The sequence below is a fragment of the Eurosta solidaginis genome, chromosome 4 (genome assembly GCF_040869045.1).
Source record: "Eurosta solidaginis isolate ZX-2024a chromosome 4, ASM4086904v1, whole genome shotgun sequence".
In the NCBI taxonomy this organism is placed as follows: Eukaryota; Metazoa; Arthropoda; class Insecta; order Diptera; family Tephritidae; genus Eurosta; species Eurosta solidaginis.
In genome coordinates, this window is record NC_090322.1 from 79,035,103 (window position 1) to 79,059,746 (window position 24,644).

The following is a 24,644-nucleotide window of genomic DNA, read 5'->3' on the forward strand; positions in this document are numbered from 1 at the left end:
ATACTTACTGTATCTCGGCCGACGGAGGAAGGTCAGTTCTACATCTTCCAAATAAACAAGCAGGCGGATATATTGCACACGTAGCTTGGAAAATGTCCTTTGGTACAGGCAAAATTTATATGCGACTCAGGAAAAGAAGTCCCGAGAATAAAAATCCTAACGTGCTGGAAGTGGGCGAAGTTGTTGTTGTTGTTGTAGCAATGCTCGCCCCACCTAATAGCCGCGACCGATCACAAATTGTCATCAATATCCTCTAACGGGAGTCCAAGGAAACTTGCCGTTTCAACAGGGGTGGACCATATGGAAAGGGGTGTTAGAGGCGTTGGTTCCACATTACAATTAAAGAGATGGTTGGTGTCATGTGGGGACACATTGCAAACGGGGCATACATTTTCTATGTCGGGGTTGATTCTGGATAGGTAAGAGTTTAACCTGTTACAGTATCCAGAACGAAATTGAGCAAGAGTGACACGCGTTTCCCTGTGGAGTATGCGTTCCTCTTTCGCGAGTTTTGGATACTTTTCTTTAAGTAATGGATTCACCGGGCAATTCCCGGCATAAAGTTCCGACGTCTGTTTATGGAGTTCACCAAGGACCTGCTTGTGTTTTTTCACTTCATACGGCTGGGTTCTCAGGTGCCGTATTTCCTCAAAATGTTTACGGAGATGACTCCTTAAGCCCCTAGGCGGTGCTGGTTCATCAATCAGATGTCTGTTGGGATGCCCAGGTTTCTGGGTATTCAACAGGAACTGTTTGGTCAGCATCTCATTTCTCTCCCTGAGTATTCTCGCCTTATTATGCAGATGGCGTTCTGGGGACATAAGAAGACAGCCCATGGCGATTCGGAGAGCAGTATTTTCGCAGGCCTGTAGTTTCTTCCAGTGGGTAGTTTTTAGATTGGCGACCATATGGGTGACGCGTAGCACGTAATCGGCTGGCTAATTGCTTTGTATGTAGTCACGAGCGTTTCTTTATCTTTTCCCCAGGTACTGCCAGCGAGGGATTTGAGGATTTTGTTACGGCTCTGAATTCTCGGAACAATTGCGGCTGCTCACCAAAATGTAGATCCTGATCAAATGTCACACCCAAGATTTTGGGGTGTAGGACAGTCGGTAGCGTAGTGCCATCGACATGGATGTTCAAAATGGTCGACATTTGGGACGTCCATGTTGTAAATAACGTCGTGGAAGATTTAGTCGGTGATAATGCCAGGTTTCGCGAGGCGAAAACACTGGAGAGATCAGGGAGGTAGCCGCTTATTTTATTGCATAGCGCATCGATCTTTGGGCCTGGGCCTGTGGCCATTATTGTGCAGTCATCGGCGTAGGAAACGATTGTGACTCCTTTCGGTGGTGAAGGTAGCTTAGATATGTAGAAATTAAACAAAAGTGGGGATAGGACACCACCCTGTGGCACCCCTTGTTTAATTCTCCTTGGTTTTGATGTTTCGTTTCTAAATTGCATCGATGCCTGCCGACCACCAAGATAATTTGCGGTCCACCTTTTAAGACATGGGGGAAGGGTAGACCCTTCCAGGTCTTGCAGTAACGAACCATGGTTGACCGTATCAAAAGCTTTTGATAGGTCTAGCGCTACGAGTACTATTCTATGGTGGGGGTGTTGATTTAAACCGCAATTTATCTGGGTGCTACTGGCATTTAACGCGGTGGTAGCGCTAAGGAGTTTTCTGAAGCCATGCTGATGAGGGGCTAGCTGCAAATTTTCTTGGAAATAAGGGAGCAAAATGGCTTCAAGCGTCTTTGCCACTGGCGATAGGAGAGATATCGGACGATACGACTCACCTATGTTAGCTGGTTTCCCAGGCTTTAGTAGCGGTACCACCTTGGCCATTTTCCATTTTTCGGGTATGACAAAGGTGGAAACAGACAGGTTGAAGGCATGCGCTAAATATTTGAAACCCCCTTTCCCTAGGCTTTTAAGCATCGGCATGGCTATGCCGTCTGGGCCCACTGCTTTGGATGGTTTAGCACGACCAATGGCGTCCTCAACCTCTTTAGCGGTGATGGTGATTGGTGACGCGCTGAATTTGTGTTTATGTGCGTGTCTATTGGCTCTCCGTCTATCTTTGTTGACCGTAGGATGCATTATATATTGTCGGCAGAAAGCGGTCGCGCATTTTTTCGCATTCGACAGCACTTGTCGCCAAAGGCGATGGAAACTTTGTCTTTATGCTTAGTCGGAACCGATAGGGACTTTACGCTGGACCAAAGTTTACCCACACCGGTAGAGAGGTTACAACCTCTTAGGATCTCCTCCCATTTCGCCCGCTTGTGTTCATCCACAAGCAATCTGATGCGTTGGTTTATATCCCTTTTTTGGGGGTCGCCTGGATCAAGCTGTCTTATAAGGTCACGTTCTCTCGCTAAGTTTGCGGCCTCCACCGGGAAGTGGGGCCGGATTTCGGGAATTCTCCAGGCGGGAATGAAACGTGCCGAGGCGGATTCAATGACCTTACGGAAGGCACGCTCCCCTTGGCGGGCATCAGTCGGGATAGGGAGGGCAGCAAAGCGGTTGTCTGTAAAGGCTTTATATTCTTCCCACTTTCCTTTTTTGAAGTTTACGAAAGTGCGTTCTTCAGTGACGATGAAGTCGGCGGTACGCTCGAGCGAAATAAGTATGGGCAGGTGGTCGGATGCCAATGTTACCATCGGCTGCCAGTTGACGCAGTTTACGAGTTCTGCGCTCACGATTGAGATATCTGGCGAGCTGTGACAGCTTCCTACCATACGTGTGGGGGCGTCTCCGTTTATTGTGCAGAACGTCGTTTCTTCTATTTGATCCGCCAACATCTCACCCCTACTGTCCGCCCGCAAGTTTGAATGCCATAGATCAAGATGGGTATTGAAATCGCCTAAGATAATGCGATTATTGCCAGTGAGTAAGTCCCTGATATTAGGGCGGTATCCACTGCGGCAACAGGTGGCAGGAGGGATGTAGATGTTGATGATTTCTAGGTTTGCATCGCCTGACCGGACAGATAGGCCTTGACGTTCTAAGACATTGTCCCTGCGGTCGATGCTAGGATCAAATATATAATATTGCACAGAGTGGTGTATGATAAACGCGAGGCCGCCTCCATTTCAGCTCTAGCGGTCTTTCATGTGGACATTATACCCAGAGCAGGTCTGCAATGCAGATCTTGCTGTGAGTTTAGTCTCTTGAATCGCAGCAATGCGGATGTTGTGCCGCTTCATGAAATCGACTATCTCCGTAATCTTCCCAGTTAGTCCATTACAGTTTAACTGCAGAATTCTGAAGTGCAAAAGGGGAGATGCCACCACTCTGGGGGTAAGTGACGGGTGACTACGCCTGGGTTGTGGAAGGCCAGGACGCAATTGCTGTTGTGGCCCTGGGACTGGGCGTCCTTGGGCAAGCATTGGGGTACCCGGATGATTTGGGTTTGCGACCTGGCAACATGGCGCGATGAAACCCGTCGGGGGGTTGCCGTCGCGGAGACCAGAACATCTAGGAAAGTGGCACCACCCAAGGCAGGAGCTGCATTGGGCGGATGTCGCAAACCTATATATTCTGTGCTGGCAGACGGTGCAAACGGAAGTAGGGACTAAGAGTCTGTTTCCCTGACCTGCACGATTGCTGCCGGAAAAGAGGGGGTGGGGGGGAGAAGACGGGGGCAGGGGCTGATGATCAGCATTGCTACCAACTCTACAACGAAGGTAGTAGTTATGAGTGGTATCAGCTGCTTGAGTTGTTGGCGCTGTAGGGCGCGAGCAGCAGCGGGTACTTGTTGTGGCTTGCTGAGCATCGGGGCTGTTGGAAGGTAGTGGGGGGGGGGGGGGGCGCTTAGGCGTAGGCTACGGGACGCCCTTGGGCGTAAACAGCAAGGAGCCACAAAAGATTTATAAAAGTTACGTGGACGACTGTTTTTGGGATCAAGCCCAGAACAACCTGTCCGATGCAACGGGCAATGATACGAGACACACTGAACAGAGTATGACCGTCCTAAAAAGATTATTTTCCGGCAGATGCAGCAAAACCATTTCTTACCAAGGCAGTCGGTTCTATGTACCGGAGCGACTCGGGATTTTTCCCGACCAAGGACTGTCATTTCAGTGTGACCCCATTTAATTTGTTTCGTCCCTCCCACAAATTGTCATCCTTCCAGCAGCTCCTTGCAGCAGGACTGCTCCATACTCTCTTACTACGGGAAGGCATCGAATCCAATCCGGGTCCGTCTCCTGACCCCGGTCCTGAGAAATGGTTTTGCTGCTGCTGGGCGAAGTCGAAAAGGACCTCAAAAGCCTAAGGGAAAAAAAGACAGGTGGAGGTAGCCGACGTCACCAGGAACGTGTTAGAAGAGGACCAACAGCCCGATGGTGCTGTGAGTCGCACAGAGGAACACCCGGCACAACAGTTACAAGAGGCTGAAGGGGGCTTCGAACACTCTAAACCAACCAAACTCCTCCTAACCCCTGAGGGTTCGTTTGACAAGGCGCTGATCCAGGAGCCGTGATTCTCATCGGGAGGAAAGGTTTCTGGACTTAGCGCGCGCGGATTTGGCGTTTACTATGCGCAAACGGAAGGACGGGTGCGAGCTGTGGTAATGGTAAGGAAACAGCTGCATTCATATATGCTGCCTAATTACACTGAGCAAAGGAATAAGCAGGCACTTATCTTGGCATCCTGCTACATGGCCCATGCTGCGGAGCTTCCAACGATGGCGTGCAAGAGGCTAGTATACGACGAAGGGCGCGAAGGGCGGTTGGTCATAGGCGCGGATGCGAATGCGCACCACAATGCGTGGGGAGGAGCAGATACGAACGAGAGAGGCGAATCTCTATTTTGTTATATCCTGCAAACCAATTTGTAGATAGCCAACAGGGGAAATGTCCCTACATACATTGGTCCAACATCCAGCAATGTTTTGGATATTACACTGAGCTCCGAACGTGATATATCAAGGTATGATTGGATGTTTCTTGATAGACCATCCTTCTCCGACCATGCGTATATCAGCTTCAGCATCCCCTAAAGAGGGTAGAGAAGGGTGGCACCTTTAGAAACCCTAGGTCAACAAACTTGACTAAATTCCAGAAACAGGTAGAAACGAAACTGGGACAACCCAAAGAGGTTGCCAATGTGGAAGAACTGGAGGAGTCTAATGAATTCCTAACAAGGACGCTTATGACTGCGTATAACAAAGCTTGTCCTCTAAGAAGATTCAGAGGAAAAGCAAAGCCGCCATGGTGGAGCAATGAGCTGAGTCTTCTAAGAAGACAGGTAAAAGAAATGTTTAAGCTAGCAAAGACCGCGGAAAGCGAAGCGTGTCGGGACGAGTACAGGGATCTACTGAGGATCTACAAGCGTGACATTTCCAGGGCCGAGAGAATCTCATGGAAAAGTTTCTGTACGGACATAGAGTGCTTCAGCGAAACAGCGCGGTTGCAAAAAGTCCTAGCAAGGGGAAATATAGTCCAGGGACTAATAAAGAAAGAGAACGGGGAATGGTCACGTAATAGTGAGGAATCCCATGAGGTGCTTCTCGATAGATGGTTTAGAAGAGCCAGTAGACAGCACTCACACTTCGATCAGGGAGCGGGTAGTGCCGGGTTTGGTGACCGATACCAAGATCGAATGGGCATTGAAGATGTTTTCTAAGTTTAAATCGCCGGGCCCAGATGGTATATTCCCGGCCATGCTACAAGTTTCAAGTATGGCGATCGTGGAATGGCTTAAAATAATATTCGATGGGTGCATAAGACTGAATCATGTACGGCACTCTTGGAGAACTGCCCGTGTAGCTTTCCTACCAAAGGTGGGGAAGATCGGTCACGTGTATCCCAAAGATTATAGACCCATTAGCTTAACATCATTTCTGCTCAAAACCTTTGAGAGGCTGATAGATGTGTACATAAAGTTCAACGTGGATGAAAAGCTGCTCTCCACAACACAACATGCGTACACCAAAGGCAAGTCGGTAGACACCGCGTTGCATAGGGTGGTAATAAGCGTAGAGAAAGCCCTGGAATATGAGGAATATGCTCTAGGAGTCTTCTAAGAGGCTTTCAATAATGTTTCTAAATGGGCAATTATGGATGATCTTAATTACATTAAAGTACATCCAGCCTTAACCAGATGGATCGGATGCATGTTAAATTGCATGAAGATTACATCACAATGGGGATTGTACGAGCCCACGAAATCAGTGGACAGGGGAACGCCGTAGGGAGGGGTGCTATCACTTCTGCTGTGAGGGACCCGTAAAACTTACGGCTTACGCGGATGACGTTTCAATTGTCATAAGTGGAAAGTGCCTTCCAACGATTAGCTCTTTGATGTATCGGACGCTTCGGGATATTCATAGCTGGGCATAAAATGTCGGGTTGAAAGTCAACGCGGATAAGATGGATATGGTCTTGTTTACAAAGAGGTACAAGGTACCAAATTGGATCAGGCCTAAGTTAGGAGGGGTGACCCTACAGGAGAAACCTTGCACAAAGTATCTAGGAATCATCCTAGCCAGTAAGCTGTCGTGGAAGCTCAACGTGGAGGAGAGGGTGAAGAAGGCTTCAACGGCACTTTATGCATGTAAAAGAATGCTGGGGTCTACGTGGGGCTTATCGCCCTCTCTTTCTCATTGGGAATTTTACAGCGATTGTAAGCCCTATCCTATACTATGGAGATCTTGGTTGGTGGAAAGTCACACAAAAATCAATCTACCTCAAAAAATTATAGGGGGTATGCAGACTATCAATGCTTAGCATTACGGGAGCCCTGAAAACAACCCCGACAGCTGCACTGTACGCCATTCTGCACATTCCACCTGTAGACCTGGTACCAAAGGACATAGCGTTAACAACTGCAACCAGGCTCGGTGCCTCGGGGCAGCTTGAGCGCCGACCATACGGCCATAGTAGTATAGTGTCATCAATCACAAGACGAACAGACTACCTGATTCCCTATCTGCGCTTCGAGGGCGATCTTAAGGCCACAACAGAGGTGGACGGTTGGCGCAAGGGTGCTCAAATGGCGGACGAGGCGATACATGTGTACACAGATGGTTCAAAGTAGTGGGAGGAGTAGGGTCTGCGGTATACTGTGCTGATCCGGAAATAAACAGATCCTACAGGCTGCCGGATTACTGTAGCGTTTTCCAAGCGGAAATAGTAGCCGTAACCAAAGCAGTAGAAACCCTGGAAAAAACTAGCCTAAGGTACAATCGTGTTAACTTTTATATGGACATTCAAGCAGCATTTAAGGCAATAATCGCGCATAGCACAGAATCTAGAATGTTAGAATGTAATCAGTCCCTGGAGAGAATCGGGACAGGGAGAAGCATACATCTATATTGGGTCCCAGGGCATATGGGAATAGATGGCAATGAAAAAACGGCTGAAGCGGACACTGCCTTCGGGCGTCACATGCCTTTAAATTAGGCTTGGTCAGTGATAGCAGATGTAGGGCGGGCTGGAGGAGGATACGATCGAGCACGTTCTGTGCTCTTGCCCTTCGACTCCAGCTATTAGGATTTATACAGCTGTCAGATCTAGAAGCAGCAAGTGGCTTAAATCCTAGGAAGCTTCTAGTATTTGCCAAGAGGACGGAGTTATTTTATAACATAGGTCCTGGTTTTTGATAGGGTTTTTCAGTTTGGTCGTTAAAACAAACTTCTGATAACACTACGGACTTATTCTATGTGAGGTCCTCATGGACCGGCTAGTTCAACCTAACCTAACCCAACACATAAATTGTAAGACCTTTAGTTACTTTTGTCTAAAGCTAGCTAAATATATAACAAAGCAAAGAAAAAAGTTATATATATTGTAACATATTACGCAAAATTTTATTGATTAACAAAGCCAAATTGATATTATTTTTTTATACTTGTCATTCGTCTTAAATGAAATATTTAAAATACAAGGAGATTAAAGAAATTATCACAAATAGATCAAGCAGTAAACATAGTCTTCTATATATATATATTTTTTTTTTTGTTGATTATAAAAAGAGCTATTATTGAATAGCTAAACGAAAACTATGTTAGACAAATTCGAAATAGTTTCAAAAATGTTTTCAAATACTTCAATACATTTTTTTTAATATGCAGTTTTGATAGATCAATTCATTATTGTTTGAATGAGTGATTTAAGTCGCCTAATATTCGCATTTATTTATGAGAATTTTCTTTCGTATTGTGTCTTAAACTTTGATCAATATAAAAACTACAATTTTCACACTTCTTGTGATTGGTGACTATAAATATGTACTGGTAATCGAAATGATGTAATCTAAAGAAACAAAAAAAAAGAAAAAGGGGGTAGTAAGTATTCTGTTAAACCACCCTACGACCTTGTACCCCAGCAAGGTTGTAGCATAGTTTTAGGCGCATTTAATAATTTTCAAACCCACTTTCAACCCCTCCTTGTTGGCATTACAATGATATTTAGCGTTAAAAAAATTTATAATAATAAAAACAATGATAAGAAAATTTTACATTTTCCCCGTTTGCAATATTTATGCATGCACAGAGTAGGGAGCACTACGATCCAAATAACCTCTAGATAGAAAACAAGAAAGTTCAGCGGTTCCGGGGAAGTTGTCCACATTTTTACCAGCTGGTGGAGAGGAATGTCCACCACGATATTGCTTACACTCGGCATGTAAACTATATCTCATTAACACTCCAGGTCCACATGGCTGGTCATTGTGAGAAGATTGTGATACGCGCTTGATCCTAATTTTGCAGGCTTCGAAATTCAGCATCCACCAGAAACGATGTATATTGGAACGAGTTTCCGTCAACCCTTGTCAAATTTGGTTTTGAGACAAACCGATTTCGGCGTTGTGCCATCATCAGTGTCGATTTTCTTTCTGATCTGTTGTTGTCGTTTGCCCTGTATTTATAGTTCGTAGGTACATGAGCAGGTATTGTCAAAATTGATGCTTGTATATATTTAGTTATGTGTATGTGCTGTGTGTTCATTCAGAACCGAGGGTGGTTTACTAATCGATTTGTGTGGCTGACTGGGGTAGGTAGGTTAGGTTAGGTTGAACTGGCCGGTCCATGAGGATCTCACATAGACTGATTAAGTCCGTGTTTTAACGACCAAACTGAAAAACCCTATCAAAAACCAGGACCTATGTTATAAAATAACTCCGTCCTCTTGGCAAATGCTAGAAGCTTCCTAGGACTTAAGCCACTTGCTGCTTCTAGATCTGACAGCTTTATCACTACTAATAGCTGGAGTCTTAGCCTGGCAAGTGGAGGGCACAAGCACAGAACGTTCTCGATCGTTTCCTCCTCCAACCCGCACTTCCTACATCTGCTATCACTGACCAAGCCTAATTTAAAGGCATGTGACACCAGAAGGCTGTGTCCAGTCAGAATACCCGTCATGAGTCTACAGTCCTCTCTTTTTAATGATAGAAGCAACTTTGTTAGTCTAATGTTGTAAGACCTACACATAATCTTCGACACTTTACAGCCCCGCGCATGAACCCACGCCTTTCCTGCTTGGTCGATGATGTGCACCTCTCGCCTTTACTAAATTTCGCGCAGTCTAATTGGGACGTCTACGGAGCAAGCTTCAAGGGACGCGCCCTTTTTAGTTAGTTAAGCCGCTTTTTCATTGCCATCTATTCCCATATACCCTGGGACCCAATATAGATGTATGCTTCTCCCTGTCCCGATTCTCTCCAGGGACTGCTTGCACTCTAACACGCATTTAGATGATGTGCTATGCGAGATTATTGCCTGCTTGACTGTCAATATTAAAGTTAACACGGTTGCAGCTTAAGCTATTCTCCTCCAGGGTTTCTACTGCTTTTGGTTACGGCTAATAGTTCCGCTTGGAAAACGCTACAGTAATCCGGCAGCCTGTAGGATCTGCTTATTTCCGGATCAGCACAGTATACCGTAGACCCTACTCCTTCCACTACTTTGGAACCATATGTGTACACATGTATCGCCTCGTCCGCCATTTGCGCACCCTTGCCCCAAGCGTCCACCTCTATTGTGGCCTTAAGATCTCCCTCGAAGCGCAGATAGGGAATCAGGTAGTCTGTTCGTCTTGTGATTGATGACGCTGTACTACTATGGCCATATGGTCGGTGCTCAAGCTGCCCCGAGGCACCGAGCCTGGTTGCGGTTGTTAATGCTATGTCCTTTGCTACCAGGTCTACAGGTCGAATGTGCAGAATGGCGTACAGTGCAGCCGTCGGGGTTGTTTTCAGGGCTCCCGTAATGCTAAGCATTGCTAGTCTGCCTACCCCTTCAATTGTTTGAGGTATGTTGTTTTTTGTGTGGCTTTCCACCAAACAAGTACTCCATAGTATAGAATAGAGCCTACAATCGCTGTAAAAACCTAATGAGAAAGAGAGGGCGATAAGCCCCACGTACACTTCAGCATTCTTTTACATGCATAGAGTGCCGTTGAGACCTTCTTGACCCTCTCCCCACGTTGAGCTTCCATGACAGCTTACTGTCTAGGATGATTCCTATATATTTTGTGCAAGGTTTCTCCTGTAAGGTCACCCCTCCTAACTTAGGTCTGGTCCAATTTTGGACCAGGTACCTCTTTGAAAACAAGACCATATCCGTCTTCTCCGCATTGACTTTCAACCCAACATTAGATGCCCAGGTATGAATATCCCGAAGCGCCCGATCCATCAAAGAACTAATCGTTGGAAGGCACTTTCCACTTATGACAATTGCAACGCCATCTGCGTAAGCCGTAAGTTTTACGGGCCCCTCATCGAATCGCCTGAGCAGTTGGTTGATGACTAGCGTCCACAGCAGAAGTGATAGCACCCCTCCCTGCGGCGTGCCCCTGTCTACTGATTTCGTGGCCTCGTACAATCCCCATTGTGATGTAATCTTCCTGCAATTTAACATGCAGCCGATCCATCTGCTTACGACTGGATGTACTTTAATGTTATTAAGACCATCCATAATCGCCCATTTAGAAACATTGTTGAAAGCCCTGTCAATGTCTAAGAAGACTCCTAGAGCATATTCCTTATATTCCAGGGCTTTCTCTATGCTTATTACCACCCTATGTAATGAGGTGTCTACCGACTTGCATTTGGTGTACGCATGTTGTGTTGTGGAGAACAGCTTTTCATCCACTTTGGACTTTATGTACACATCTATGAGCCTCTCGATGGTTTTGAGCAGAAATGATGTTAAGCTAAGCGTGACCGATTTTCCCCGCCTTTGGTAGGAAAGCAAGAGTGCGGTACATGATTCAGTCTTATGCACCCATCGAATATTATGTTAAGCCATTCCACGACCGCCCTACTTGAAACTTGTAGCATGGCCGGGAATATACCATCTGGGTCCGGCGATTTAAACTTAGAAAACGTCTTCACTGCCCATTCGATCTTGGTCCCGGCCACCAAGCCCGGCACTACCCGCTCCATGATCGAAGTGTAAGTGCTGTCTGTGGGCTCTTCTGAACCATCTCCCGATGGGAAATGTGTATCGAAAAGGGATTCCTCATTATTACGTGACCATTCCCCGTTGTCTTTCTTTATTAGACCCTGGACTATGTTTCCCCTTGCTAGGGTTTTTTCAATCGTGCTGTTTCGCTGGAGCACTATATGTCCGTACAGAAACTTTTCCATGAGATTCTCTTCGCCCTGGAAATTTGACGTACTCGTCCCGACACGCTTCGCTTTCCGCGGTCTTTACTAGTGTAACATTATGCGTCATGCCCACCTATGCAATACATTTGCGGCATTATGCACCATGAACTTCTATGCCAATACATTTTAATAATAGCATAATCATATTACAATATTATGCGACATAAATTACATTGACCTAACACAGCGGTTAGCTAACATCAATGGAATGCCGAATATGAAACCTTTGTCAGTTCACACATAACAAATTCTGCTTAGTCACACACTCCGGTCAATACACTGCCGATCGTCAATGTTAGTTTGTCACCAAAATATTTACATACAACCAATAATGTGAATTAACCAAATATTCACATACAAAAATTTTACATGAATATCAATCTGCTGATTTGCATACAAATCTACATGTATGCATACCACTATTACAAATGTACATATTTTTAGTTTGTTAGTATTAGGTTAATTATGAATGTGTAGGTTAAGAAATTATTTATAAAAGAGAAACAATTTCTTTAATAAATTCAATGATTGACAGACACTCAAAGTGTTGATTTCTTTCTGCGTGTTTAAAACCTTTCATTGCGATCCTGCCAGTTCAGATCAAATCAGCACAACTGCTAAAAACGATCTGACTGGAAAAGATCCTGCCAGTCCGATCCTAAATAAGCATAAAAATTTGCTGAGCAAGCAAATATTGCTAAAACGATACGACTGGAGGGGATTCTGCCAGTTTATAAAGCAGGAGAATAAATAAATCCTGCCAAATTGGAAAAATGTATACGTTGAAAAGAAAGAGTCGATAACGCATCTGCAATTTAAAGGCCCGCTAATTCTTCATTTGGTAAAACCTCGGATGGTATTCAAACCCAAAGACGTCCCAAAGGGTGAAGGTAAACACACTCGGCTAATGACGCATACGCATCTGCAAAAAGCAATCGCAAACACAAACCAAGGAACCATTTTCAAACAACCAACGGATAAGCAATGCTGAATTACTTAATTACATACATACATATATGGCTACATATTTCATCGCAAAACACTATAACGCATAAAAGGGTGGAATAAATTGGGACCGGAAGATATATTATCAATTGACGGAGTACCGTTTGAGGCGACAACAAAACTGGCAGCAATATAAAATATAAGTAGGTATAAAATTTAGAAACAAATTGGGCGGCCTTTATGGACGCTAAACTATGAGCAAAAACGAAAGTTTTTACTTAGGATTTTTTTTCTCTCTAAGTAGGAATTGAAAATAATTAATATGAAGAAAAGATTCGTTGTAAAGAAAATTTAATAAAATAGAAATAGAAAGAACATATTTGTTAAACGTTGAACAAAATTTTTTTTTTATTTAAAAAAAAAAAGAATAATAAAGAAGCTCAGTTACCTTTCTAGTATGCAAGAAATAGAAACGGAAGAAGAATTTCACAGAATTTTTAAAAAGTGTGAAGACTCTATAAGAGAATTCATAAAAATTTCTGAGGAAGTTCTTAAAACCGTAACACCACTAAACAAGGTCCGACACCAATTACTATAGAAGAGTATTGGCGACGGAACCAGTCTATAAAAACGGAAGAAATACCCAAAATACCTAGCCCAAAAATCCGAAAAAGAAAACGGGGAGGTAAACAATTTAAAATAAAGAAAGAGATAGCTGAGACCTTCAAACAATTAAATTTAACAACAAATACCTAGGATAGGTTAAAATTAAAAAAGAAAATTAGAGAACTTTGAAACAAAAAATAAATGTTTGAGTAAATTGGAATGCCAGATAAATACTGGGAACACCCCATTGCATGGGAAGATAAAGTAATTATAGATAAGGGAAAGGTAGATTACGAAAAAGAGCTTCGATGGTTAAAACCATTTTGGAAGAAAATAGGTATGCAGAGGGAACCTACAATAGAAGATGTGAAAAACCCTACAACAAGGGAAGAAGCTAGGATGTTACGAATGGTCTTCCGACAAATAAATAAATAAATTAAATTTAATACAAATTTTCTTCATTAATTCTTAAAAATGGCATGGTGGAAAACCATAATAAATGGTATACTAATAGGTATTGCAGGATACGAAGTTGGTAAGGAAAATATAGAAAATAATCTCGAAAATAAATTGGTCAAGTACGAACCAAAAGCAATAATAGAAAATAAAGAAGAAATCTCCGATAAATGGTTAATTATTTTTGTTTGTGTAACTACATTTTTGATTGTCGCAATTGCAATTCTAATAAAAAATTATATAAAAAACAAATTGAGACAATTGAATAATGTACAAAGAGTTTAAAGGAAATTTCAAAGAGAAATGAATACATGGCAAGAAATCCATGATAAACTAACAGAAGAAAAATTAAAAGCCGATAAGCGCATAAACAAAAATATTACCATAAAAACAGAAACGATAGTAAAACATTTAAACATAATTTTAGAAGCCTTAAATGTTATAAAAGGGTTGATCAGTAAAGTAAATCACATACTTACTAACGATCACCAAAAAGAGGCTCAAGAAATTTTTTCAACACTACGGGATAAATTAGTATCTTCATTAGCAAGATATAACGTCGAAATCCCCATACCAACTACTATAGAAGACAGTTTCAAAATTGACATTAACTCCGTTCTAACCGAACCTTCAATAAACCGTACCCCTTCACCATCATTGAGTCAAACTTCATCAGGGGAAGAACATAAACCACTACATATACCCCTCATAAACGTCACAGTGGCGCAAACAGTAGTAGAATTTATCAAATCTGCCTCCCCAGTGCTACCAGAGTTCGATGGCAAGCCTGAAAATTTGCATAGTTTCTTAGTGCTCTTGATATTCTAGATCAAATCAAGGACAATCATGAAGCTTTAGCTATAACCATGATAAAGACCAAGCTAAAGGGCACCGCAAGAAATTTTATTAGCACCGAAACTACAATTGAGCAAATAAAATTAAAATTAAGAACAGCAATAAAAGGCGAATCAGTAGAAGTTTTGACAGCAAAACTACTAAATATCCAACAGCGCAGCAAAACTGCAAACCAGTATACTGCAGAAATAGAAAAGATAACTAGGTCATAGGACGGATTAAACCCAGACTTGGCAACGAGAAATGCTACCCAAGCAGCAGTCAGAGCTATGTGTAAGAACTGCTCCAATGAAAAAGTGAAAAAGATTATGCAGGCGGGAACGTTCACAACAATGAACGACGCAATCTCAAAGTTCACAAACAGCTGCACGGAAATCACAGGCATCTCGAACACAATTTTAAATATACGTCAACAAAATCAATATCGAAGTAATTTCCGCGGAGGTTACCGAAGTAACAACTATGGGAAATACCGAGGCAGAAGATTTAGACCACAGCCAAGATACAACAATAATTCAAGAACAAATAACAATGCTCAAAGAGGAACCCAAAATGACAATAGACAGTACAATCAGACGCGTATCGTGCTAAATTGTACCCAGCAGGAAAACCAAGAAACTCCACTTCAAAATCAGTAGATAGGAAAATATGCGTACTAAATCTACACTTAAATAGTTATATATCTACAAAAACATCATTAAATAACTCAATTTCAAATTTTTTAGTAGACACAGGAGCAGATATCTCCATAATTAAAAAGAATCAAGTACTTAATCATACAAAAATAAATACAGAACAAATAACAGACTTAAAGGGCATTGGTCAGGGTATAACCAGTACATTAGGCACAATAAAAGCTGATTTAAAAGTCGATGACCTTCTAATTTATCATTAATTTCACGTCGTAGAAGACGACTTTCCAATACCGTGCGATGGAATAATAGGTTTGGACTTTATAAAGAAATATAATTGTATTCTAGATTATGACAAAACAGAGGATAAACTAATCCTAAGACCACATGATATTCACCAAAATATCACAATCTACCTAACAAATTATCCGTCTGCTAACACAATTACGATCCCTGCTAGATCTGAAGTCATTAGACAAGTAACAGTAAACACTGATAATAAAACCATCTTCACACCCCATCAACAATTATCTGAAGGCGTTTTCATAGCGAACACAATCACAAATAAAGGTCAAACTTTTGCCAGAATTATAAACACAACACAAAAAACACAACTATTCAAAATTACAAAATACATACTGAAAAATTAAATGACTACAATTTAATTAAAAGAAACACACACAATAAACAGAGTAATGACACAGAAAAGTTAAAAAGATTAACTAAAAATTTCCCAAAATTTGTCAATTCACAACTAACCTCATTATGCACAGAATTCATAGACATATTTCCAATGGAAACAGAACCAATTTCCTCTAATAATTTTTACAAGCAAAAATTACACATGAAAGATGACACACCAGTATACATAAAAAACTATAGATTGCCCAAGACACAAAAAGGGGAAATAAGCAAACAGGTTAATAAATTGATCGAAGATGACATTATAGAACCCTCAATATCAGAGTACAACAGCCCAATTCTACTGGTACCTAAAAAATCACTACCAGGTAATATAGAAAAAGATGGAGACTGATAGTTGACTACAGACAAGTAAACAAAAAACTAGCAGCGGATAAATTCCCACATCCAAGAATTGATGATATTTTAGACCAACTTGGAAGAGCAAAATATTTTTCATGCCTTGACCTTATGCCAGGTTTTCACCAAATAGATTTACACCAAGATTCAAGAGATATAACCTTATTCACAGCAGAAAATGGTACATATAGATTCAAGAGACTACCCTATGGATGAAAAGTAGCACCAAGCTCATTCCAAAGAATGATGACACTGGCATTTGCAGGCCTCAAACCATCCGAAGCATTTCTATATATGGATGATTTAGTTGTACTAGGGTGTTCAGAAAAACACATGCTGAAAAACTTAGGAATGTTTTTTCTACTTGTAGGAAATACAACTTAAAATTAAATCTAGATAAATGCCTATTCTTCAGAGAAGAGGTAACTTATTTAGGACATAAATGCACAAGCGAGGGAAAACTACCCGACCCAAGCAAATTTGAAACAATTCAAAATTACCCAACACCAAAAACAGCAGATGAAGTTTAAAGATTCGTAGCGTTCTGCAATTATTACAGAAGATTTGTACCAAATTTCGCAGAATACTCAGGAAAATTAACTAGGCTTTGCAAAAACAATGTTTCCTTCGACTGGACAGAAATATATCAAAAAGCTTTTGTCTATTTAAAGGAAGCATTAATCAGCCCAAAACTTTTGCAATACCCCGACTTCAATAAAGAATTCTGCATAACAACAGACGCTAGTGGGTACGCTTGCGGAGCAGTCCTTAGCCAAGAACATGATGGCAAACAGTTACCAATTGCTTACGCTTCTAGATCCTTTAAAAAAGGCGAAACAAACAAAGCTACAATAGAAAAAGAACTAGCAGCAATCCATTGGGCCATAACCTTCTTTAGACCATATATTTATGGCAGAAAATTCATAATTAAAACCGACCATCGCCCTTTAACATACCTTTTCTCGATGAAGAGTCCTTCATCTAAGTTAACACGAGTAAGACTCGATTTAGAAGGATATGATTTCGAAGTGGAGTACATTGCTGGAAAAGAAAATCACGTCGCGGACGCATTGTCTCGCATTAACATAACCAATTTAAAAGAAATGTCAGTGGAAGCATGCAAAATAATGAAAGTTTCAACTAGATCAGCAGCTAAAAATATAAAAAAAAAAACATTCAAATTAAAGAAAGTCACACAGAGAACCCCAAAATATATGAAGCACTAAATAAATTTGAAGTAAAAAGACTAGTGGAGCTCGTTTTCAATCCTTCGAAATTCTATTTCAAAAAAGGAAAGAAAATTTGTAGCGATTTTGATACAAGCAACCTAGTTGTTGAGGATAAGATTTACTTAGGACAATTCTTTACCAGGCTCGAAAGAGAAGCCGGCAATTTAGGCCTTGTACGAATACAGCTGTCCTTAGGCGACAAATAGTTTAAAAGAAATTATACTGCAGTAGGAAAATTTATTGAAATAGGAAGCAAGGTTCTCAAAAAACTAACAATTCCACTAACCCCAGAAGTTATTTATGTGACTAAACCCGGGAAAATTAAGGAAATTCTGCAAAAATATCATGACGATCCTATTAGTGGTGGCCACCCAGGAATCAATCGCATCACAAGCAGAGATATAGCTGGCTAAACATGAAAAATGTCGTAAGAAAATACGTAAAGAGCTGCATCCACTGTCAGAAAAGCAAAATAAATAAGCATATAAAAGAGCCAATGACAATAACGGAGACACCTCCGAAGGCTTTTGATATAGCACAGGTCGATACGGTCGGACCATTACCGAGATCAATAAACGGAAACGAATACGCAGTTACCATCATATGCGATATCACCAAATATTTGGTAGCCATTCCAGTTCCGAGCAAACACGCGATAACAGTTGCTAAAGCTGTATTTGAGCAATTCATTCTGATTTATGGTTGCATGAAAACAATCCTAACAGACATGGGAACCGAATACAAAAATTGCTTATTCGAAGAACTATGCAAACTGTTAAAAATTGAGCATAAAACCTCAACACCATACCATCATCAAACTTTGGGCACTGTAGAACGTAGTCATAGGACGTTTAACGAATATGTACGTTCATACATATCCAGTGATAAAGATGATTGGGACGAATACCTCAGGTATTTCGCGTACTGCTACAACACGACCCCATCGACAGTACACGGGTATTGCCCTTACGAGCTTGTATTTGCGAAAAATCCCCCGACGTACGAATTCTTAAACAAGAATAAAATAAGCCCAGTGTATAATCACGAGGCATATCATAAGGAAATGAAATATAGACTTCAAATAGCACAACAAAGAGCTAGAAAATTAGTGAAAGAAGCTAAGGAAAAACAAAAAGTTAATTATGATAAAAATAGCACCAGTAAATTAGGCGATCTAGTATTAGTTAGAGAAGAAGCTAGCCATAAGCTAGACAATAGATATAAAGGACGGTATAAGGTAAAGAAAATTGACAAAAATAACAATTTTACTTTAATACCACATAGAGAAGAAACTAGTAATAGGAACAATAAAGATAAGGAATTAATAATCCGTAACAATAGGCTCAAACACATCTGAAACATCTTTTGATAATAATCTTAAATTAAGCATTCCACTTTACTCATCGCACATTAGATATCTAAGAAAATGAGAACGAATTTTTTTTCTCTCAGTTCCATATTTACATAAATTATTATAAATACATAAATAATAGAGAATATCTTCAGACAAGCGGATTTTAAGTGGGTGCACACATTTAAAATCCGGCTGTAAAATAAATAGAATAAGTAAAATAATTGTTAAATTTAAAAAAAATTTTATGCGTAAAATAATCGTTAAATTTAAAATTTTGAAAAAAAAGATTTGCACAAAACATTAAAAAAAATATATATATATATAATGTAAAAATAATAAAAGTATCAAGGTCAGCAAATTAGAAACAAAGTACACAAACTCTTTCACTACAATATCAAGTTACAGTAAAATACCAAAATCATTTAAAATGCGAACAAAGAGTCTTATACAATTGTTCACAAAACAATTATATAATGCTCTTTTTGTAAGGCGGATGGTGTAACATTATGCGTCATGCCCACCTATGCAATAAATTTGCCGCATTACGCACCATGAACTTCTATGCCAATACATTTTAGTAATAGCATAATCATATTACAATATTATGCGACAAAAATTACATTGACCTAACACAGCGGCTAGCTAACATCAATGGAATGCCGAATATGAAACTTTTGTCAGTTCACACATAACAAATTCTGCTTAGTGACACACTCCGGTCAATACACTGCCGATCGTCAATGTTAGTTTGTCACTAAAATATTTACATACAACCAATAATGTGAATTACCCAAATATTCACATACAAACATTTTACATGAATATCAATCTGCTGACTTTGCATACAAATCTACATGTATGCATACCATTAATACAAATCTAAATGTATGCACACCACTATTACAAATGTACATATTTTTAGTTTGTTAGGATTAGGATAATTATGAATGTGTAGGTTAAGAATTTATTTATAAAAGAGAAAGAATTTCTTTAATAAATTCAATGATTGACAGACACTCAAAGTGTTGTTTTCTTTCTGCGTGTTTAGAAACTTTCACTAGCTTAAACATTTCTTTTACCTGTCTTCTTAGAAGAATCAGCTCATTGCTCCACCATGGCGGCTTTGTTTTTCCTCTGAATCTTCTTAGGGGACAAGCTTTGTTATACGCAGTCATAAGCGTCCTTGTTAGGAATTCATTAGACTCCTCCAGTTACTCCACATTGACAACCTCTTTGGGTTGTCCCAGTTTTATTTCTACCTGTTTCTGGAATTTAGTCCAGTTCGTTGGCCTAGGGCTTCTAAAGGTTCCTCCCTTCTCAAACCTCTTTAAAGAGGATGCTGAAGCTGATATGCGCATGGTCGACCGATGGTCTATCAAGAACCATCCAACCATACTTTGATATATCACGTTCGGAGCTCAATGTAATATCCAGAACTTTGCTGGATGTTGGACTAATGTATGTAGGGACATTTCCCCTGTTGGCTATCTGCAAATTGGTTTGCAGGATATGCGCATGGTCGAAGGATGGTCGATCAAGAACCATCCAACCATACTTTGATATATCACGTTCGGAGCTCAATGTAATATCCAGAACATTGCTGGATGTTGGACTAATGTATGTAGGGACATTTCCCCTGTTGGCTATCTGCAAATTGTTTTACAGGATGTAACAAAATATAGATTCGCCTCTCTCGTTCGTATCTGCTCCTCCCCACGCATTGCATCCGCGCCTATGACCAAACGCCCTTTGCGCCCTTCGTCCTGTACTAGCCTCTTGCACTCCATCGGTGGAACCTCCGCAGCATGGGCCATGTAGCAGGATGCCAGGATAAATGCCTGCTTATTCTTTTGCTCAACGGCCACCACTACGAGGTCCTCAGTAGTGTAATTGGGCAGCATATATGAATGCAGCTATTTCCTTACCATTACTACAGCTCGCACCCGTCGTTCCGTTTGCGCGTAGTAAACGCCAAATCCGCGCGCACTAAGTCCAGAAACCTTTCCTCCCGATGGGAGCCATGGCTCCTGGATCAGCGCCTCGTCAAACCAACCCTCCTCAAGGGTTGGGAAAAGTTAGCTCGACGCCACTTTACTTAAGGAAAATGGGAAGATTACAAAACTTATACAGACAATCGCTTTGTTGTCCTCCCTATCCCGAGTGGTGTCCGTCAAAGGGATCGTGATTTCCGCAAGTTCATAAGACAGCACGACCCCGGTGATCTCCGAATAAGGAATATAAACTAAAGCATCTGATTGCTTGTGGATGAACACAAGCGTGCGAAATAGGAGGTCCACCGTAAAGTCCTTATCGAAACCGACTAAGCACAGTCTCAAAATATGCATCGCTTTCGGAGAGAAAGTGCTGTCGGATGCGAAAAAAATGCGTGAGTGCTTTTTGGCAGCAATATGAAATGCATTCTACGGTTGACAGTCAGGCGGCGGCCCAACAGACGAGCACACAAGCATAAATACAGCGCGTCGCCAATTACCATTGCCGCCAAAGAGGTTGAAGATGACATCGTTCATGCTAAACCATATAAAGCAGTAGGCCCGTATTGCATAGCCATGCCGATGCTTAAAAAACTAGGCAAAGAGGGATTTAATTATCTAGCGCATGTTTTCAACCTGTCCCTGGCCACCTTTCTCATACCCGAGAAATGGAAAATGGCCAGGGTGGTTCCGCTATCAAAGCCTGGGAAACCAGCTAACATTTGAGAATCTTATCATCCGATATCTCTGCTATCGCCAGTAGGTAGCCAAGACACCTGAAGCCATTCTGCATTACATAGCTCTACTACCGCGCTAAATGCCATTAACACACAGATAAATTGCGAATTAAATCAAAGGTCCCACCATAGGACAGTACTCGTTGCGGTAGACCAGTCAAAAGCTTTTGATGTTGTCAACCATGACATGAAAGGGGCTCCCCTTCCTCCAAGTCTCAAAAGATGGACAATCATCTGTGCAATTCAGGAACGTAACACCCAAACCAAAAAGAATTAAACAAGGGGTGCCACAGGGTGGTGTCCTATCCCCACTTCTGTTTAACTTCTATATATCAGAGCTATCTTCACCACCAGGAGGAGTCACTATCGTTTCCTACGCCGATGACTGCCCACAGATCGATAAGCTTTGTAACAAAATAAACAGGTATCTTCCCTGATCTCTGCACTTTCTTCGCCACGCGAAACCTGACATTGTCACCCACCAAATCATCGGCGACCTTATTTACAACGTGGAGGCGCCAAATATCGACCTTATTGAACATCCACGTCGATGGCATCACGCTACCGACTGTCTTACACCCTAAAATCTTGGGTGTGACGTTCGAACAGGATCTAGATTTTGGAGAGCATGCAACCGCAATTGTAATGAAAATCCAGAGCCGTAATAAAATAAGATAAAGAAACGCCCATTACTACTTACAAAGCAAATTGCCGGCCGATTGCATGCTACGCGTCCCCGATATGGTCGCCAAGCCTAAGGGTTAATGATGTATATTGGAACGATTTTCCGTCATCCCTTGTCAAATTTGGTTTTGAGACAAACCGGTTTCGGCGTTGTGCCATCATCAGTGTCGATTTTCGTTCTGATCTGTTGTTGTCATTTGTCCTGTATTTATAGTTCGTAGGTATATGAGCAGGTATTGTCAAATTGATGCTTGTGTATATTTAGTTATGTGTATGTGCTGTGTGTTCGTTCAGAACCGAGGGTGGTTTACTAATCGATTTGTGTGGCTGACTGGGGTAGGTAGAAATCTGTGATTTTAGTCGTTTGACCTTCTTTGTCGGTTTTTTGTTTTGGTGTGTTAATTGTTTTGTGTTTATTTGTTGTTGTGCGTTTGTCTGTTGTACCTGTGTGATTAAGTTGTTTCCTGTAAACAAGTTTTAAAGGCTCGAATATTGTGTCAGAAATGGTGTTTATCTGTTCGTTTATTATTCTACCGTCGAATGTTTTCTGTTTGTAGATTTCCATGTTTTCGAGTACGTTGAGACGTCGGCCCTTTTCTTGTATGTGAAGAACCCTAACTGTTTTATTGATGTTTGCTGGGGAACATTCATTTTCGACCATGTGATTCGCGAAGTTAGACTCGGGTATAATGTTTGGATTCCGTATTTTTTTGTTGTAATCTCTAATATGTTCTCTGAACCTCGTTCTTATTTGCCGTCCTGTTTGTCCTATGTAACTATGCTGGCATCCGCAGGTAAGCTTGTATACGCCGTGGCTGCTAAACGGATCCTCTGAGTTAATGTTAGTTCTTAGTTTTCGCCCTAGATTGTTCGATGTTTTGAATGCTGTGTTAATGTTGTATTTTTTAAAGAAATTTGCCAATTTATATGTTGCTTTTCCAGTATATGTCATAGTCGTCCAGCTATTATTTTCTTTTTCATTATTTCTTTTTGGTTCTCCATTTGTCCTTCTGAGCTTATCTACTAGTGCTTTTTTATATCCGTTGTTTGCAGCGATATTATATATGACCTCAAGTTCTCTCTTATATGCCTCTTGTGTAAGAGGTGTTCTTTCAAGTCTATGTACCAAGTGCCTTAATGCTGCATTTTTATGATGTTGAGGGTGATTTGAGGTATTGTGTATTATTGTGTCGGTGGCCGTTGACTTTCTATATATGTCATAGTTAAATCTTTTGGCTTCTTTATCAATATTTATCGTGAGGTCTAGATAGTTGATTCCTCCGTCTTTTTCGGTTTCCATTGTAAATTTTATATTGCCGTGCTGTTTGTTGAGGTACTCCAGTACGAGCTCTTCGTTATTAGTAGTTAAAACGCATATTATGTCATCCACGTATCTAGCATAAAATGACACGCCTAATTTGGACTTCAGCTCCTGTATGTACTTTTCTTCCAGATTTTGCATGAACACTTCCATAAGAATTGCTGATGTGGGGCTTCCCATTCCAAGACCGTTTGTTTGTCTATATATTTTATTGTTGAATTTAAAATAGTTTTGACGTAAAGTGGTTCTTAGCGTATTTGTGATTTGCATACTTTTTACTTTGTTTTTTGTGTTATGAACTATTGTTGAGCTAACTATGTCCAAAGTCTCCGATAGTGGTATAGATGGGTATAGATCTTTTATGTCAAAAGATACCAATTTGCTGTTTCTTGTTAGCTCTACGGTCTCGAGTCTCTCTATTAGTTCTGTTGTTCTACAACAACAAAATATGTGGATGATTTATTCGCAATTGTAAAACATGATGAAATACAGAATACCCTAAACGCGCTGAACACTTTTCATAAAAACATAAAGTTCACCATAGAAATGGAAGAAGAAGGAAAACTATCTTATTTAGACTCTATGGTTATAAAAAGAGATAGCCAGTTAAAACTTATATGGTATAAGAAACCAACTGCGTCAGGGCGACTAATAAATTTTTACTCTAAACACCCGAAGAGTATGATTATGAATACAGCAATGAGCTGTATACGACGCATGCTACAGATATCTGATGATGTCTATCATCAAGAAATTAGACAAGAAATTTTTTCGCTACTCAAACTAAATGATTTTCCTGAAAATATTATAAGGACATTAATAAGAAGATCGATGTGTGCAGGTAATCTAGAAAAATCCGTAACACCAAAAACGTTTAAATCGGTAATCTACGTACCTCAACTTTCAGAGCGTCTAATCAAGTCCAACTGTTACAACAATAATCAATTTAGAATAGCCCATAAACCCTGTAACACACTCAAAAACATGTTCAACAAAACCAAGTCCATAATACCTCCTATGGAAAAAAGCAACGTCATTTACAAAATTCCGTGCAATGGCAATAACTACGAAGCATGCAGAAGTATTTACGTAGGCACCACCAAATCGAAGTTAAAAACAAGAATAGCACAGCACAAATCGGACATGAAACATTGTCATAATTTAAATA